The sequence below is a fragment of the Sarcophilus harrisii genome, chromosome 1 (genome assembly GCF_902635505.1).
Source record: "Sarcophilus harrisii chromosome 1, mSarHar1.11, whole genome shotgun sequence".
Lineage (NCBI taxonomy): Eukaryota > Metazoa > Chordata > Mammalia > Dasyuromorphia > Dasyuridae > Sarcophilus > Sarcophilus harrisii.
In genome coordinates this window covers 455,938,954-455,960,547 of record NC_045426.1, presented here as the reverse complement: position 1 = coordinate 455,960,547, position 21,594 = coordinate 455,938,954, and positions in this window count along the sequence as shown.

The following is a 21,594-nucleotide window of genomic DNA, read 5'->3' as shown; positions in this document are numbered from 1 at the left end:
CATGTGCCTTCTCCGCCATCTTGGCTCCACCCTCCCCCAAAAAAGCCTTTCTTTTAAAAGTTAAAACCTTATATCTCTATATGGAAAATGATATGTTTAACTTCTGAGAACTGTATCTCTTTTATGGGTATATTTAGAGGGTGCAGGTATATTTAAATTTTTTGTGATGTTATAAAGTAGAAACTAGAGGAAAAAAAGTGATTCTACTGGAAGAAGAGGAAGATGGACTTAAAAGGGGGTAAATTATATCTTAAGAAGCAAAAAAATACCTATTACAACTGAAGGAAAGGAGGGAGGGGGACAAGCATTGTGTGAAACTTACTTGTGTGAAATTTGGCTCAAAGAGAGAATATCAGACATATTTAGCTTCATAGACAAGCTTGTCTCACCCTATAGGGAAGTAGGAGGAGAAAGGGGGAAAAAAGAGGGGAGGCTAATAGAAAAGAATAGAAGTAGATAGGGAAAGCTATAAGAAAGGATGAGGGACTTTACAGTCCCTTCCCTCCAAAGGGAAGGCTGTTTGAAGGAGGAATAGTCAGAAGGAAAATACTGGAGAGGAGGGAAAGGGGAAAAGGAAAGAGAAAAGTAAAACAAGATGGCAGGAAATATAGAATTAGTAATTTTAACTGTGCATGTGAATGCAATGAACTCTCCCATAAAACAGAAGCAGATAGCAGACTGGATTAAAAGTCAGAATTCTACAATTTGTTGTTTGCCAGAAACACATTTAAAGCAGAGGGATATTGGGTAAAAGTAAAAGGCTGGAGCAAAATCTATTATGCTTCAGCTGAAGTAAAAAACAAATCAGGAGTAGCAATCCTGATCTCAGATCAAGCAAAAGCAAAAATAGATCCAATTTAAAGAGATAAGTAAGGAAACTACATTCTACTAAAAGGCACTATAGATAATGAAGAAATATCAACACTAACCATATATGCACAAAGTGATTTAGCATCCAAATTCCTAGAGAAGTTAAGAGAACTATAAGAAGAAACAGACAGCAAAATTATATTAGTGAGGGATCTCAAATTGCATTCTCAGAACTAGATAAATCAAGCCACAACATATATAAGAAAGAAGTTAATGAGGTAAATAGAATTCTAGAAAAGGTAGGTATGACAGATCTTAAGAGAAAATTGAATGGAGATAGAAAAGAATATACTTTTTTCTCAGTGGTTCATAGAACCTATACAAAAAATGATCATGTATTAAACCATTAAAACCTCAAAATCAAATGCAGCAAGGCAGAAATAGTAAATGCAGGCCTTAAGGGAGAAGTAGTATTTAAAGTAGAAAAAAACCTGATTAATTTGGTTAAGTGGTCCAGATAAAGTGCTCAATCCATGTCATAAATATAAATAGAAACCTGTGAATAATAACTTTTTAAATGTAAGACAATGTCAGAGGAAAAATAGACCAGAAATTAATTAGAAACTAAATAATAAAATCCTAAAGAATGAATGGATAAAACTGATCAAATCCTTAAGAATCAGTCAACAAACCATAGACACAATGGATAATTTCATCCAAGAGATTGACAACAATCAGACAACATACCAAAATTTATGGGATTCAATCAAAGCAGTTCTTAGGGGAAGTTTCATATCTCTAGATGCTTACTTGCATAAAATAGATAAAGAGTAGATCAATTTTAAAGTACAGGCTAGTTCCCTGGAGAGCTTCAGAGCCAGCCAGAGTCAGGATAAATTAAAGTCCTTGGTCTTTAGGAGGAAAAGTGAAGGAGGCACCCAAGCTGCCATGAGCTTGCCAAAGATGTATCCTGGATTCTGGGGTCTGGAGTCACCACCCTCTCTCCTCCTTGTCCTGCCACTAAGCCATTCTCTCTTCTCTCTCACTATGCTCCCCAATCCTTTCCTGCAATTATCTTACTATCAAATATTCAGCAAGCATCAAAGGTGAGGAGAGCCATGATCCAAATATATGCTAATAAAGCCATTGTCTCACATCGAATAGATAATTAGCTTTAAGTGCTCTGCATTCTCAGATTCAAGTACACCTATTCAGAGTTTCAGTCCTCTACAATCAATGAATTGGGCATGCAACTAAAAAAGAACAAATTAAAAACTCCCAATTAAATAGCAAATTTGAAATTCTGAAAATAAAAGGAGAGATTAACAAAGTTGAAAGTAAATAAACTATTGAATTAATAAACAAAAATAAGAGTTGGTTTTTATGAAAAAAACCAACAAAATAGATAAACCTTTAGTTAATTTGATTAGAAAAAGGAAAGAAGAAAATCAAATTGTTAGACTCAAAAATGAAAAGGGAGAAATTGCCACCAATGAAGAGGAAATTAGAGCAATAATTAGGTGTTATTTTCCCTAACTATATGTCAATAAATCTGATAATCTAAGTGAAATGAAAGAATATTTGCAAAAATATAGATTGCTGAGATTAACAAAAGAGGAAATAAATTATTTAAATAGTCCCATTTTAGAAAAAGAAATAAAACAAGCTATTAATCAACTCCCTAAGAAAAAATCTCCAGAGCCAGATGGATTTACATGTGAATTCTACCAAAAAACATTTAAAGAATGATTAATTCCAATTCTGGGCAAACTATTTGAAAAAATAGGGGAAGAAGGAATCCTACTCAATTCCTTTGATGACACATTTATGGTGCTCATAGCAAAACCAAGTAGCATCAAAACAAAGAAAGAAAATCATAGACCAATTTCCCCAATGAATATTGATGCAAAAACCTTAAATTAAAATATTAGCAAAGAAATTGCAGCAAGTCATCTCTAGAATAATACACCATAACCAACTAGGATTTATACCAGGGTATGCGGGGCTGGTTCAATATTAGGAAAACAATTAGCATAATTGACTATATCAATAATCAAACTAACAAAAATCATATAATTATCTCAATAGATGCAGGAAAAGTTTTTGACAACTCCAACACCTATTTGTATTAAAAATACTAGAGAGTATATGAATAAATTGAGTTTTCTTTAAAATGATCAGTAGCATCTATTTAAAATCATCATCAAGAATCATATGTAATGGGGATAATTAACCCATTGGGAATAGAATCATTCCCAATAAGATAAGGGGTGAAATAAGGTTGCCCATTGTCACCATTACTATTCAATATTTTATTAGAAATTTTAACTTTGGCAATAAGAAAAAAAGAGATAAAGGGAATTAAAGGGATTAGAGTACATAATGAGGAAACCAAATTTTTACTCTTTGAAGATGATATGATATGATGATATACTTAGAGAATCAACCAAAAAAAAACTACTTAGAAAAAATTCACAACTTTTGCAAAGTTACATGAAAAAAATAAATCCACATTAATCATCAGCATTTTTATACATTACCAACAAAGTCCAGTAGCAAGAGATACAAAGAAAAATTCCATTTAAAATAACTGTAGATAATAGAAAATATTTGGGAGTCTACCTGCCAAGGCAAAGTTACAAACTACATGAACACAACTACAAAACACTTTCCACACCAAATCAGATCTATGTATAGGCAGAGAAAATATAATAAAAAATGATGGTTTTCCCTAAATTAACCTACTTATTTAGTATTTAGAAATCAAACTTCCATAAAATTATTTTATAGATCTAGAAAAAAATAATAACAAAGTTCATCTGGAAGAATAAAACATCAAGAATCTCAAGGGAATTTAAAAAATTTAAATTAAATTTTTTAAAAAAGCAAATGAAGGTAGTTTCGCTATATCAGACCTAAAATTGTATTTTAAATTAGCAGTCATCAAAACCATTTAGTACTGGCTATGGAATAGAGTAGTTGATCCATGGAATAGATTAGATTCACAAGATAAAGTAGTCAATGACTACAACAATTTAGTGTTTGACAAACACAAAGACCCCAGCTTTTGGGATAAGGATTCACTATTTGACAAAAAACTGCTGGAAAAAAAAATTGGAAATTAGTATGGCAGAAACTAAGCATTCTCCCATACCTAATACCATATATCAAGATAAAGTTGAATGGTTTCATGATTTAGACATAAATAGTGATATTATAAGCAAATTAGAATAAAGGATAGTTTACCTCTCAGATATGTGGGAGAAGGAAGTAATCTGTGGCCAAAGAAGAACTGAAGTTTATTATTGAATACAAAATAAATAATTTTGATTATATTAAGTTAAAAAGGTTTTGTACAAACAAAAGCAATGTAGACAATATTAGAATGGAAGCAATAAACTGGGGGAAGGGGGGCGTTTACATTCAAGACTGCTGATAAAGCCCTTGTTTCTAAAATATAGAATTAACTCAAATTTATATGAATTCAAGCCATTCTCCAATTGATTAATGCTCAAAGAATATAAACAGACAATTCTCAGATGAAGAAATTACAACCATTTCTAACCATATGAAAAGATTCTCTGTATCATTAATTTTTTTTTTGGCTGAGGCAATTGGGGTTAAGTGACTTGCTCATAGCTAGAAAGTGTTAAGTATCTGAGGCCAAATTTGAACTCAGGTCCTCCTGACTTCACGGCTGGTGCTCTATCCATTGCACCACCTATATGTTCCCTCTTTGATCTCTATTGATCAAAGAAATGCAAATTAAGACAACCCCAAGGTACTACTAAACACCTCTCAGATTGCCTAAGATGACAGGAAAAGATAATGAGGAATGTTGGAGGGGATGTGGAAAAACTGAGACATAAATATATTGTTGATGGAGTTGTAAACTGATCCAACCATTCTGGAGAGCAATTTGTAACTATGCTCAAAGGGCTATCAAAATGTACCTACCCTTTGATTCCACAATGTTTCTACTGGGCTTGTAACCCAATGAGATTTTAAAGGAGGGAAAGGTACCCACATGTGCAAAAATATTTCTGGCAGCCCTTTTTGTAATGGCAACAAACTGGAAACTGTGTGGATGGCCATCAGTTGGAAAATGGCTAAATAAGTTATGGTATATGAATGTTATTGAATGTTATAAGAAATGGTCAGCAGGATTCAGAGTGGCCTGGAGAGACTTATATGAACTGATGCTGAATGAAATAAGCAAAATCAGGAGATCATTGTACATGGCAACAACAAAATTATATAACAATTAATTCTGATGGACATGGCTCTTTTCAACAATGAGATGATTGAGGCCAGTTCCAATAATCTTGTGATAGAGACATCTACACCCAAAGGCAGAACTGTGGGAACTGAGTGTGGGTTACAACATAGCATTATCATTCTTTTTATTGTTGTTTGGTTGCATTTTATTTTCTTTCTCATTTTTTCCTTTTTTATCTAATTTTTCTTGTACAGCAAGATAATTGTATAAATATGTATTCATATATTTGATTTAATATATATTTTAGCATGTTTAACATATATTGGATTACTTGTCATCTAGGGGAGGGAGTGGTGGGAAAAGGGAACGTTTGGAATAAAAGGTTTTACAAGGGTTGAAAACCTATTCATGCATGCATTTTGAAAATAAAAAGTTTTAATAAAAAAGTAAATATTTTTCTTCATATTAAGAAAAGTATTTAATTTTACATCTGATATATCTAATAACAATTGTAAGGAATTCCCTATTTAAAAATAAATTTTGGCATAACATGAAATTATTTAGCAAAAAAACATTAGCTTTAGACATGCATTACATACACATACCACATAAGTTCTAAAAAGATAATTAACTTTATTATAGTAAATTATGTGTTTAAAAAATAAAATGTAAACGAATTACAAATTATAAAATTAAATTTTATAATGAAAATTATAATAATAAAGTTTACCATTTCCCTGGAAAAATAGGAGACTGGGAATATAAAATTTACATATGCTATGTTGGTGGTTTTCCTGGCTCCAAGAGATCTTGCAGGTTTGTCCTTGGCCTCTGCCTCTGCTTTCTTCAGCCTCCAGCCAGCTCCGACTCGTGGCTTCTCAATCTCTGTGGTGAGTAGTCTTTTCTTCCAGAGTGTTCTGTCTCAGAGCCCTGTTGATGTTCTGGAGAAATGTGGGCTCCTCTCCCTTAAGGTTTTCTTAGTAGTGGTGAATTGGAGTAATGTAATTGGAAATTGCTATGATATGAAATCAAAAGTCACTAATAGAAATATTTCTAAAAGTTGCTATGGACAGTAAAAAAAAATAAAAGTATATCCTTCAAAATTAAAGAAGCTTGGGACAGAAGGTTTGAAGGCGAGCACTGATTCGTACCAAGTGACAACATTCAAGGTGTAAATGGTCATAGTGAACATTTAACAATCAGCTCTGCAGTTCAGTAAGTTCTGGCTCCAACATAGCTTTACTTTCAACTCAAAATTCACTCTCTGTAAGAGAAGGGAATATTAGGAAGTCTTTTGCAGTGACTGAATCTATTTCTCAATGACTTTTTAAAACCTAATTGGCAACATTATGACTCCTTTGTAATTATTGAGTATGTATCTTGGAATGGGGTGAGAACAATTGACTACATTTTAGCCTTTATTTTAATAGGTAGAACTTAATGTAATGTTTAAATGTCACATTAAGTATTATATTTTAAATTCCTTTAGACTATGTGCTCGTCTCTTTTCAACTTAAAGCCAAGGCACTTCTGAAATGACATTGCAATATAGGAATGAATCCCAAAGATGAATTGGGACTTTCTTTTAAGCTTAGAATGAATATCATAGATGTGAAGGTAAAAATTATCTTTGAAATCATCATCTATTCCCTCTTCCCTCTTTATTCCCTCCATACTTCTCATTCACTTTATAGGTAAGAAAAATAAGGCTCAATGATTTGTTTGAGATCATACATAGTAATTATCAATATCTGATTCCAGATCCAACATAGATTTCTTGTAACATATTTTCTCATTTCCAACTTAACAGTCCATGACTGTCCTATTTTCTAACCTCCATCCCAGTCACCTTCTCATTTTATCTAAGTCACCTCATTTGAGTTTCTTTCTCTAATTAGTGAATTCTTCTCTGGAACCTTTATTTGAGGAAACAGCCTCCCCAGCCATGCCTTTTCCAAATGCAGTTCAGACCATAGGTTCCCATTCTACTTCTCATCCTTTTCATTTCTCCTCATTCCAATCTCCTTTTACATGCTATTTCCCCATATCAGAATGTAAGCTCTTTGAGGCCAGGGGCTATCATTATTTTTATCATATTTTTATCATTATTTTTGCTCATATGTGCTTAGCACTATATATACTTAGCTTATACTCATACACTTATACTTAAAATCTGCTACTTCCCACTTAATTGGTTACCACTTAATGCATTTTTTATGTATCTTTCTCTCCTACACATCAGGTGGCCACTGCTTAGCACATAGAACAGGTGAATATATATATTTTAGTATGATCTATAGCCTCTCTTTATTATGAACTTTGAGCATATATTATTCCAGAACACATTGCAGCATTACTTTATTTTTCTAATGAAATCATGTTTTGCTGGTAATTTAAGTTACATTGCTCAGAAACCTGAGATGATATTATCTAGACTTTAGAATTTAAAAGGGAAATGTTCTTGTGATATAATTGGAAAAAAAATGTGGCAGTCAAGATACAAGTAAGTTACAGCCAATTGTTAAATTTTCAATGTGGGATTTACATCTTGGAAATCAGCAAACCCTATACACTGGGCGTTGATTTATGGTTTTGTTCAATATCTAAATTTTATTGTTAGAGAAAATGTTAATAAAGCAGATTAAATTTTAAAAGAAACTAAAAAAATTTAGAAGAGTCATTTACCAGTACATCCATCACTGCAGGGACCATTGTGATTTCATAGAAAATTTTTATTTTCTATGGAGAATTGGTATTAAATGAACTTTGGATAGATATAAAGGAATAGAATGTCTTTGGAAAACACAATGTTACCAAAGTAGATGATGAAATTAGCCCAGTCTACTTATTCAACTATATTCTGGTCAATCTTTTATGAGCATGTCAAGATTCCATAAATTGGTTTTTATCTATGACTATGGAATAAAGTTTTTGACATCATATATATATATATATATATATATATATGTATTTAATATGATTATATCACTATGAGTAGGAAATCACTAATGGCTATTCCAGCCAAATTTAAGCTTTTGCTTATTCTACCTTACTAGTTGACTCTTGAAAATGTATGGTACTGACTTATTAATGCAGAAACCAAGATATTCTGGCAATGTCCCTATTACATAGGAACTTTTGATTCTCAGTGACATGTATATATAGATGACAGTATCATTACCTTTTTTGACCTTGGACAAAACATTTCTCTTATCTCAGGTTCATCTGCAAAATGGACTGGATGACTTCTAATATGACTTCCAGCTCTAAATATATGATCCTCCAATATTAGTGGATAGAAAACTAGCCCAGAAGTAAGAAGAGGTGATAAAAGGGTTCAAGTATTGCTTCTGAAACAACTTGTACATTGCTGCTCATATGACTCTCTCAGTTCTCTCAGACACTCTAAATTGCAGAGGTATTAGCATTCATTGGTAGAGGAAGTTCCAGATAACATTAAAATCAAAAGTCCTTATCTTTAATATCACATTACAAAGAAAAATATAGATTTCAAAAATATTTTCTTTTTCAATAAGAGAACTATTTGCAGATAAAGAACAATTGTACAGGTCTTCCAAATTCTATTTTTTTTACTCTTCAAATTTACACTTTTTACTCATGCTGCTTGTACACGTGTGAAAAGCACTGCTAAAGTATACCGAATATTTTTACAAAGTATACAAAGAGATTTTTCAAAACTAAAACCTAGTTGCATATTTTAGGACAATTGGGTTTTGGGTACAAGGATTTAACAAGTCTGTCTATACTTTGGTTGTATTTTTAACAATAATGAATATTTATGCATATGTATATATATATATTCACATTTTATATTTATGTATAGTTTTACATGCATAAATAGCAGATGAAAAAAGAATGTTGTCTATGACTTTTCTCTGACTCTGCTCTTCTACATACTCCATTTAAATTGTTTTCATCTTCTGAAATCCAACTTCCAAAAGTACTTTTGCAGAATGTCTTAAAGCAGCAATTTGGCAAGAACGTCCCTCACCACTGTGTTCTAAAAGAAAAGTCTCAGGCATTTAAATATTTCAATATTTTCAGGATGTGTGATTTCACTGATCTGAATGTCCTATTTCCCCAACTGATTCATATTAAACTCTCTACAACTTGTTCAGTTGCCTTGGAGAGTTGTTTGGGTCAAAATTCAGTACCCTGCTATCCTCTGGATGACCTTTGGGAATTACTATCTCCAAACTGAGTCAGGTTAGTCCTCAGACAAGTGATAGTCCACCACCATGCCCATACACAATATGTTCTAGTTTGGTTGAATCTTCCTATGTCACAGTCTTCAACAATCTATGGTCACCTCTATGTTATTTTTTTTTTTTGCCTCTATTTAAAAAATAATTTAAAACAAAAACAAAAAATAGAAAAAATAGAAAAAGAAAAAGGAAAGGGAAAGAAACAGAACATTGTCATCTGCACAGCAGAACATAAGAAAGTATTCAAAATATGAAACAATAAATTTCCATCTCAAGAAAGCATATATAATAAATACTACATATGGTATTCAGAACTGTCCATTTTTGCTTTCTTGTAGGTTTTCTCTTGTTTTTTGCTGTGCACTTTTTACTTTATTATTTTTTCCCTTTCCTCCCCAAAGTGGGCTACAGTTAAGCATGGATGTATTTACACACATACACACACATACAAACATAGACAACATAGATAGATATCCATATACATTTTTGTAAGGTTATACTTTAATTGTTTGCCTTCTGTTTCTCTTAAGGTGGATGATATCATCTATTTTAGGTCCAAGGCCTATATTTTTCTAAATTCTACAATTCATCATTTCCTACACGACAGAAATACTTCAACCCAATACTGTCTAAGGGCTGTATATGGTCAAAAGCAATATAATATGGTTGACATGTAGTGTAGTTTCCCTATTTTTCCTTTTTGATTAAATCTGTTTTAACTTTAACTTTGAGATTAATGATGACTATCCCTGACTTTTTTCTTATAAATTCTACTTGGAATCAAATCAAATTATACATGTGGTTTTTATGTATATCCACAACAGAAATACAGTTCTCAAGAGTTCCTTTTACCTTCTTCTCCTTCTCTTGAGTCCTATGGTTGAAGATTAATTTTTTTGTTTAAATCTAGGTTTTTTCCTTAGAAACAAATGAAATTCTTCTGTTTCATTAAATGTCCATCTTCTTCCATGGGAAAAAATATTCAGCTTAGCTGGGTAGTTTATTCTTGGCTGCATTCCAAGTTCTTTTGCCTTTCAGAATATCAGATTCCAGGCCCTTCAATCCTTTAATGTTGAGGCAGCCAGATCTTGCATGACCCTTATTGTGGGACCTCAGTATTTGAATTTTCCAGCCACAATTCTAGTTCTTTAGCTTTTGATATTTAGTGTTCCAAGACCTATGGTCTTAATGTAGACATTCCTAGGTCTTATGTAATTCTAATTGTGACTCTACTGTATTTGAATTGTTTCTTTTTCTTGTTGCTGATAATATTTTCTCCTTGATCTGGGGGGGGGAGGGGGAAATTTAGCAATGATGTTCCTGTTAGTTTTCCTTATAGAATCTCTTCCAGACGGTGATCAGTAGATTTTTTTTATATTTCTACTTTCCCTTCTTTTCTAACACTTTAAAACAATTTTCTTTAATTATTTCTTACATTACTATATGAAAACTCCATTTTTAGTTGTAACTTTCATGTAGTCTAATTATTCTTTAGTTTTCTCCCCTTTATCTGTTCTCCAGATCTATTTTTTATGAGTTGTCTCACATTCTCATTTATATTTTTCATTATTTGTATTTTATTTTATCATTTCTTGGTCTCATGACTTTGCTAGCTTTCTCTTACTCAATTTTAGTTTTCAGAGTCATTTTCTTCCTTAAGATCCTGAATCACCTTTTCTAGTTGGTTGATTTTCTTTACACATTCTTATTTTTCTTAAATTGTTCTTATTTTTTTGTTTTTTCTCAATCTTTCTCATTTGATTTTTAAAATCTTTTTAAAGTTCCATAACTTCTTTTTGTACAGATGACTTTTGATGTCACTCTTTAGTGTAGGAGAGGCTTTTGTTATTTTAGCATCTTCCTCTGAAGATGAGTCCAGGTCTTTCTATTCCCATAGTAACTTTCTATGGCTGGGTTCTTTCTCCTTTGCCTGTTCAATTAAAAAAATAAGAGTTTGTTAGTGTAATCACCTCTAATCCTGGGGTATGGAAGGATGGTTTCTCTAACATCAGATATTTCTTCTGTTCTCCCCTCTTATCTGGAACCCCATAAACTTCATCCTTTTATAGGTACCCATAGCCAACAACTTCCCTCACTTGCTGCTTCAGTACTCACTAGGGCATATGCTGGCTCCTTCTAGAACTCTATCTCAGCAGCAGATGGACCTGATGTTCCATCACTCTTCCCTGATTTAAACTTCTACTCCTTAAACTGTTCAGAAAATGAAAGCTTCTGTGTCTGGAGCAGAGGTTACTTATCAACCAAATTAACTCCAAGACTCTTTGCTTGCTATTTTAATGGAACTATCCCAGAGGCCTAAAGAAACCCTGTGTTCAAATCTGGCCTCAGATACTTACTAGTTTTGTGATTCTGGACAAGTCACATATATCTATTTGCCTCAGTTTCTACATCTGTTAAATAAACCTCAGAAGAAATGGCATACCAATTCAGTATCTTTAAGAAGAAAATCTCAGATAGAGGGCAGCTAAATGTTGCAGTAAATAGAGCACCAGAACTGGAGTTGGAGTGAGGATATTGGGGTGGGAACCTGAGTTCCAATCTGGTCTCAGACACAACATTTTATGACTTGTGACTTTGTGACAACAGCTATGTATAACTCTGGGAAAGTCACTTAATTCTAATTATCTGCAAAAACATTAAAAAAAAAGAAAATTCTAAATGAGATCATAGAGACTTGGACAAACTGAACAATAACAATATTATTATGAACAAACTATAATGAATCCTATTTCTTTATATTGAAAAGATGATACGTGGGGTTAAGATGTAGGAAACTGATAGTCATGATTTATGTTATTATACCTTTCCTTTGTTTAAAAAATCAATATCATTGATATATTTATTTTATAGACTATTTTGTTTACATGTAACAGTAGGTCATTTGATTTCACCCTCATCTGTCTAGTTCCTGTTTAGTTTGAATACCATTGACTCATTTAAATCCATGAAAAGCTATACCAATGTTAAACTGAAGAGATTAGTCTTTCATCTGTTTAAGTGAAGGGCATCTGATTCCAACAGATGTCTCATTGTAAAAGGTGTTTCCAATGATCTGAAAAACCAGAGCCTTCCACTCTGTTCTAACACAAACATCTTCTGATCTGACAATCCATTGAACACATTTCAAATAAATGTACCAACAAGCCCTGACAACCATGGAAATGAGTTCAGTTCTGACTCAGCTCTACTGAAACAACTTTGGACAGAAACTATTTGGGGGAAGGCTCCAGATGAGAAAAATATATTTATTCCATTGATGTGTCTTGAGCTTATGCCCAAATGAGAAATGCTTTGGGTCTCAGCATTGTTCCAGAGTACACCTTGATAGTTTATTTGTTGCAGAAATTACAGGTTGCACCAGGTTCAATGATAAATAAGCACACATTTCTTTGAGTAGCCCTGGAACTATTTCTAGTTTTCCAAGTCATGCTTTTCTGAGACTTCCTCAATATTAGCAGGCCAAAATACATAACCTTTTTTTTTTGGTCATTTTTTTGACCTACAGAGCTAGTTTCAAGGTGGGAAAAGTGAGGCTAATATTCTCCTTAAAATTCTTTGTCAACTTTAGCCTAATATTCATCTTTGCCATCTTTGTCAAAAACACTTGCTACCTAAGAATAAAGTAAATGGATAAAATAATAAAATAAGGATACAAGGATAAAATAAAAATAAATTCCCAATAGAATTATTTATTTTTCTAAAATATTTCCTAATCACCTTATTCCTTTGGTTTTCATTTTATACCATTCTGCCATGTTGGATCTTATTATCCTTTGTTTCATATTATCTTTCTGCATGAAGATTTATCCATCCTCTACTCAATTCCAGTGCCTTGCTTTATTTTTTACTTTCTCCTTCCTGAAAACTTTACTCTATTCTCCAGATATGGTTTCCAATCTCCTGACCACTAGTAACCATGATTCTTCAGAGAATTAGCTGCATAATTCCTTTTGTTTTCCAAAGCTCTTCATTTCAGTCACTGGCACTGTTGAGATCCATTACTTCCCAGGTGTTATCTCTTTTGTCTTCTTTATGTCAGGTGTGACCTGAATTAAGAAAAGTTAAGGTAGCTTGCTTTACTAGATACAATTCCCAAACTTACTCATAAGGATGACACCAAGAACATGTGCTGACACCAGTGTGAATACCAATACTACATTCATCAAGACAAATGCACATGAGTATTTTTGAATAGAGGCAGAACAGGTGTAGTCAAATAATGGAAATTGAATAATGTTTTTCTACCAAGTTATGCATTGTCAAGGTTTGTTATTCAGACAGTCATTATCTTTTGGTTTCTTACATTTTGCCCTCTTTTTATAGCCTCTCTTTTGCCTGAAATTGCCATCCTAAACTTGGATTTATCTGAATTGGTCTCACAAAGAAAGAAAAAGTCTTTGAATGCTCTGTCAATAGAAATAATACATAAATAAAACTTTTAAAAATATCTAATTCTCCTCACCAACTCTAAAAATTCCACTTTCTTGGACTATTACTAACTTGTATTAGGTATAGACCAAAATGTGTCAAGTTTGAGCAATGCAGTCCTAGAAAACACATGTGTATATCTAAGTGTTACTATTTCTGCTTTTTTCTAGGTTTACTTCATGCTAATGAATCAGCAAATGTACATTGAGCTCCTACTATGTACCAGACATTGTGCTATCTACCTAATTTTTTGTTCAATAAAAATTCATTTATTTTCAAATAGTAGTTTGGCATGATGTAGATACTGGCTATTTTGTATATTCCTCAATACATAAGAAGATGCTTCACCAATATTTGTTAAATAAATGAGATTACTTCAAACATTTTAGGTATATATAAAAACAGAAAAAAAATCTTCCAGGCTAGGAAGGCTAATATTCTCCTTGAAATTTTTTGTCAACTTTTACCTTTAAAAGTAAAAGATTGTTTTAGACAACTTTTAATTTTAATGATGAACAGAGATAGAAAAAAATTTAGATAAATTGTTTAGGGTTACAGACCTAGTAAATATCTAAGTTTAGATTTGAACTGCTTTCCTCACTTGGGCACAGCATTCTATTCACCATACCCTCTAGATATCATGACAATCTATGTGAAGAAGATTAAAAATCAGAGTGCTTAATCTTCAGCAGTTTATAATCCAACAGAGAAGATAACATATGAAATGTAAATATAATAGAAAAGACACGTACATAGTAGAGTCAGAATTAAATTAGCATAGCATTTCAAAGGAGAATGAAATAAATTTGATGTAGAAGATTGTAGTGAGATAGGCTTCATGGGAATAAGTGATATTTGAGGTAGGCCTTAAAGGATGATTAGTATTTAAAGTAGTAAAAAACCTGATTAATTGGGTTAAGTGGGCCAGATAAAGTGGTCACTCCACGTAGTAAATATAAACAGAAACCACTTTTTAATGCAGACAATGTAGATTATAAACCATATCATCAAAGTCTGAGCAATAATAGAATCAATATGAAAATATGGTAATATTGTTTTAAAAGAGTTTGAAACTCAGAATTAGAAACTTATGTTGGAGTCCCATAAACAAAATTAGCGATGCTCAATTCACAATTCCCCTGAACTGTTTCATTATCTGTTAAATTAGAAAACACTTACATTATCTGCCTCCTGGCATCATTGTGAGGAACCCTACAAAGTGCTATATCATTGTGATTATCAACTGAATTATGTATATGTAATGAATGTTCTCCTTCTCTTGAAACAAATTATTTTAGCTAGTGATAGTCAATAGTTTTGTGCTTTCCAACATTTAATACTGTGATATTTCCAGTTTTGGGAATGTAGAAGTAAATAATTTCTTTAAAACAATAGAATTAATTTATTTGTGAAACTTTTAAAAGTTCTTAAGCATATAGGAAAAATAGAATTTTTATAGTTCTATGAAATTAAAATATATCTTAAGGAAGTTCATTTTAAGTCTAGTTTTATTAAAATATTTTGTGACAACATTCAGAAGTTCTGGAAATCTGTCCCTTTTATTTATTTATTCAACATAAAAAACACTTCTTTTTCTATCAATAGAATAAAATAAAAGCCCCAAATATATAACAAATAAATTCTGATCATGAGGTAATGGGAAAAACCTAATTCTACTGAATGACATTCCCAATTTCTGAATTAAATTTATCTCTTTTAAAAGGCCCTAAAGTTTTTGAATAGAAAAATACAGAAAAGAAGAAAATTTATTTTTCCTTACCAAAAGAGTTGGCAACTTTGAAATGGATTTCACATTTCAGAATATCCAAGATGATTGATGTACATGAAGAATCATGGATTAGATTTTTCTTCAATTTGTAGATACTGTTTAACATCATTATAATTTTAAGAAATTTTGATGCATTTTTTTTCACATTGCCTAATTTTTCTTTGGCATGCCTTCCCTTCCCTGTACTAAGGGATTTTCTTTTCAAAGAAAAAGGGGAAGCAGAGAAAAAAAGAGTAAAATTGATTAATATGTCAAAAATATATGCTATGTTCACATCTTTAGAACTTAAACCTTGGTAAAATTTGGGATAAGGTATCTTCTCACACTTCTTCCAAGGGCTATTTTCTTTTTCTTTTCGTTTCATTTCTTTTGCAATAATACAACATTCACTTTTTTATTGATGTGAAGCAATCTTTTGAATTATGGTTTTCTTTCAAAAGATATTTCAAATGCCTTTTGATTACTGAATGTCCATCTTTTTTCATGCTTGGTTAAACTCAGATTTTCGTGGTAAATTACCCTGGGCTGCATCCTGAGCTCCATTGCTTTTGGAAACACATTTCTATTGGAAGGAATATTCCATCTTTTTTAGTGTTTCTGGTGGTGGCAGAATAGTTTGTAGTGTTCAGATTTCATTTTCTCTATGTTTGAAGGTCTTTCTCCTGATTACTCAAAGAACTTCTTGTTTCTGAATAGAAATAATAAAAATAAATCTAACCATTATGATTTTTGAAGTTTGCAATCTTGTTTTGTTTTGTTTTTTCCTTCTAAAAGTTATCTGAGAATACTTTTAAATTGGTATTCATTTTCTACTTTAGTAAATTCTATAAAGTTGTCATCTATGATTTCCTGTAGTGTATTATTAAGGTTTCTGTCCTGTCATGTTCTTTTGGGAGACCTACAATCCGTAGGATTTCTCTATGCATCCTGTCTTTGAGATCAGTAGGCTCTATTTGTGTAATGAACTTATTTTCTCATGATGTTTTGGGTTTTTGCTTCTCTACTTTGAGATTGTCCTTCAGTTCTATTAATTTATATTCCTAATCTGTTGTTCTTCTTTGCATTTCTTTGGTGAGGAGTGCTTTGAAGATTCCAGTTATTTTCTATTTTGCCCAGCTGTGCAGACCATAAATTTTGCTGTCATGATTCTAATTTCTATTTTGAACTACTCAAGAACAATATGTTATAGTTCCATTTTCTTCTCAACTTATACAAGATACTCTGTTTCATCATGTGTTGTATCATTTTCTTTTGTTTTGCAGTTTTTATTCATATTATAATATGATACGGCATTATTGAACAAAAATGGTGTCATGCAGTATTTATAGGTGCTTGAAATAATTTACTAGACCTAGAGGAAATAACTCATTCTGTTGGCACTATTTTCTCTTTTGTTTTAATTTGTTTATGTTTAAGGTCTTTGAATTTTTTTCTTCCTTAAATTTTTAATAATTATAGTCTTTGTCCCTCATCTCACTCACTTCCTGACTTCTTCTTCTATGTTTGTGGTTTCCTTGGAGATGTATTTCAAAACATCTCAATCTTTGCCATGCTGGACAATTCACAATTCACCAGCCTAAGGTGTAACACAAATGACAAAATAATGGTCAGAACTGGCCCCAGTCTGAATGTTGTGGTTTTTTCCTTCAAGTTTAATGAGTAATTTCATAGTCCCAGAGTAACACAGAATCCTGTTTTGATGTCCTGTCCTGCTTCCTCTATTCCTTTTGTATTTGTTATAGTACTGGCAATGCTGCTACTAGGTTGTCTGCAGCATCCCTAGCTGTAATGGTCTTTTTGGATTATTGGCTGCACCAGCCTCATTCAAAGCTTTATAATGCTGTAAGGTTATGACATTTTGCAGACTTTTTTACCTGAAGGCCTTTGGCTGCACCATCTATCTATCTCTGCCCACAGTCTTGAACCAGGGTTACCTTGGCACTTAAAAAATGTACAAAGTACTGGAATGCAAGGTTGGGTTGTCACAAGCCTGTGTTATTCCTTGTATATACTAATAGAACAACAATCCTATTAGTATGGGAGTTAAGAAAGGAGTACTAAATTAGTTGAGGATCACTTTGTAATTCTGGATGTCCTAGCTTATGGGGACAGCTGAAGTTTCTTTATCTTTGATGTGTAATTTCTGTTTTAAAGAGATGTGAGAGATTGTTGGACTTACAAAAAATGTTTTTTTTTCCTCCATAGGGTTGCTCTTGTGACCCAGAAGTCCATAACACTAATTTTTAACAGTTTTTATATTTTTGTAACCATTATTGCATCTCATTTTCTTGCCTTTTGTTTACCTCACTTTACATCAGTTACATGCATTACTTTTCCTTGGTTCTCTATATTTATATATTCACTTATCAATATATTTAAAAATACATTCTTCCTAAAAGCTCAAACAATATGAACAGACAATTGCAGATGAAGAAATTAAAGCCATTTCTAGTCATATGGAAAAAATGCCCCAAATCACTATTAGAGAAATGCAAATTAAGAGAGCTCTGAGGTACCACTCACACTTTTCTGATTGACTAAGGTGACAGGAAAAGATAACGATAAATGTTGGAGGGGATGTTGGAAAATGCATCGCTAATGCAGTTGTGAACTGATCCAACCATTCTGGAAAGCAATTTGGACCTGTGCCCAAAAGGCTATCAAACTGTGCATACCCTTTGATTCAGCAGTGTCACTACCAGGTCTGACTCCTAAATAGTTCATAAAAAGAGAAAAGAACCCACATGTGCAAAAATGTTTGTAGCAATCCTTTTTATAGTGGAAAGATATGGAAACTGAGTGAATGCCCATCAGTTGGAGAATGGCTGAATAAATTATATGTAAATGTAATGGAATATTATTGTTCTATAAGAAATGTTGATTTCAGAAAAGCCTGGAAAGACTTACATGAACTGATTCTAAGTGAAGTGAGTAGAACATTGTACATAGCAAAAGCAAGATTATGTGAAGATCAACTGTGATAGACTTGGTTCCTTTCAACAATGAGGTGATTCAAGACAATTCCAATAGACTTGTGATGGAGAGATATCTGCACCCAAAGAAAGGGCTGTGGGGAGTGAGTGTGGATCACTACATAGTATTTTCACTTTTTTTCTACTTGTTGTTTACTCATTTTTTTTCTTTCTCATTTTTTCTTTTTTCCTTTTTGATGATTTTTTTGGTGCAGCATGAAGAATATGGAAATATGCTTAGAAAAATTGCACATGTTTAACCTATATCAGATTGCTTGCTGTCTAGGGGCAAGAGGATAGGGAAAAACTTCTTCTACAAATATCTTCCTTTGCCACAGAGCTTTCAAGAGAGTGAGTGAGGGTGGATAATTCATCAAAATTAACTACCGTGTCTAATAGTCTACCTATGCAAAATTCTGCACCTATAATACAAAAGAAGAGAGGTGAATTTTCTCAACTCTTTTTTGAGGCTAAAATTGGTAATAACATTACAAAACTGAATTTTCATAATAGTATTCTTTCTATTCATATTATGGTAACCATTGGTTAAAATGATTCTTTCTAGTTACTTCACTCTGTATCACTTCATGTAAGTCTTCCCATTTTTTCTGTAAAAGGTAGTATAATATCTCCTCTTACTCGGGTCACAATACTTCTCAGTGAAAGAATGTTTGCCATAAAGTTACAGTTTAATGATTCTTTCTGAGATTAAGCTGATTGTGGGATAAGAGCAACTTATTTTTAGAATTCAAATGTACCTCAGAAGTTATTTAGCTCTGTCCCCTCATTTTATAGATAAGAACATTAAAGGTCACTGACAATATGTAACTTCCCTAATGTCATATATGTAGAGTCAGTAGAGATATTTGAGCCCTGGCCTTCTGGCGATAGATTCAGCCCTCTACTACACAGTTTTAGGATGGAGATATATTAATGATTATGGTGTCTGTTTCTTACTTGGCTATTTTTCTTTTGTCTTTATATTCTTTTCTGAATGTTGAATAATGCTGGGCACAAAGCACATACTTTAAAATGCCTTTTGATTAAGTGAATAGACCTGAGAGAGTTTGTAGTTGCTGTCATAACCTTGGAGAACCAAGGTCACCTAATGTCACAAAGAGGCAATAGACTAACATGATTAAATTCAGGTTTGAATTTTGTAAATCATTGCCACCCTCAGAATTGGAGCTTGGAACTCCCTAAAAAACTCCCTAGAGTCTATATAATTTCTCAAGTTCCATGTACTATTTCAAAACTATGGTCTCTTTAGTTGCAGATTTTTATCCTAGACTTTTTCAATATAACCAGAGTTAGTTTCTGTTATTTTTTAGTCAGTGGCATCTTCACTGCTGTACCTCAGGCTACTGGCAAGAAGGAGCATCACTTAAAAAGTAATTTAGCAAATAAGTATACTTCCTCTAGGGTACAAATAAAAGGAAAAGTTGTGGGAAATAGCTAATGTAAGCAAAAGGTGCCTTGGGGGAACCCTAAGAGTCACTTCTTTCAAACCAGCAATAACTTCTGGTGCTATTGGTCCTGAGGCAGCAGCAGTCAACATTGTTTAAAAAAGCTCCCTGATGGTGTGCTCATTAATTAACTGCACTGTTTGTTGATTCAAGATTGATTCAGTTGGTTCTCTGGAGAGTGTTTTTGGAAACTCGGTAATGCCTTGATGCAGAATTTCATCTTCAGGCCCTAAATTCCCAGGATGGTGCTTTACTGGGACATATAGAAGATGAAGTGAAAAAGAGAATTTGTTAGATAAAAATGATAATCAAAATATTTTAAATTCAGATGTAATTTTTGAAGATTTTCCCCACAGAGCTAAAAAATTACCTGCAGCAAAGTTTGACTGACAGGCAGGCTTTAACAAACAGAGAAGAAGACAAATGGCATGCAAAACAGATAGGGAAGTATTTGCTGCTAATTACTTGAGAAAGCATTTTAATTAAGTTGTTTGCCAATTAATGCCTCATTTTTATCATTCCATAAATATTTAAACATGTTTCATAAACTTTCCTTCTCATGGAAACACTTGCAAATGTTGTTATGGAGTTTCTTGGGGATCTCTTAATGTAAAAATTATATGGTTTAGTAAAGTTTTATTTGCCATTCTCATGAATAAGTAAGTAAATAAATCTGTCTTGTTGTTTAGATAGCTAAAAACCTAATCTTCAATCTAGCTGCAGTAATGTTTCCTTCTATTCCTCTCGTGGTAGCATATACTGCTTATTACCTGTACAAATAATTATCAGATTTATTTTTGTAGCCCTAACTTCTCACCTGACCTCCAGTCTGTAATCTCCAATTGCCTAGTGGACATCTGAAACTGAGTGTCTTATACACATCTTAAATCCAACATGTTACAGAATGAATTAGTTTTTCTTTCCCCCAAACCAGCCATCTAACTTTCTCTAAAGAGGAGTCATCTTGAACTTTTCACTCTCATTCTCTGTTGCCAACTCTTGCTGATTCTAACTTCATATACAAGATGATCCCATAATCCTTGTTGTTCTTTGTCCAAGACACTCCATCTTCTGACAGCTACAGATTTTACTGACTTTCCCTCAAGTTCAGAATTGTCCACTTCTGTCTCCACTTTCTAACTTCTTCCAAGCCTCAACTCAAATCACACATTTTTACAAAAAGCCTTTTCCAGCCATCCTTCCCTCTCAGTGCTTTCACTCTGAGATTTTTCTCTAATTGATCTTTATACATACTTTGTTTGCACATACCTGTTTACATGTTGCTAAATTTTTAGATTATGAACACTTTGAGGAAAGGGATTATTTTTTGCCTTTCTTGTATCCCTAGCATTTTTATCATTGTATCTGATACTTACTGTTTGTTGGCTTTTCAGGAAAACTGAAGATAGATGGCATAAATTCAAGGTTAGAGGGCTTATCTTATTGTCAGGAAAACATGATTTCAAATTCTGCCTATGAAAAATATCATATTTCATAATCATAATTGTAATCAATGGTTATGACAAAATAATGTAACATCTCAGTTCCTCTTGGTCATCTGTTTGATGGGAGTTTTCACAAAAGGAGTTCCTCAGACCAAGTAAAAAAAATTAGTAGGTAAAGTTAGGTCTACCATTTGTACCTGCTATCTGATACTGATGTA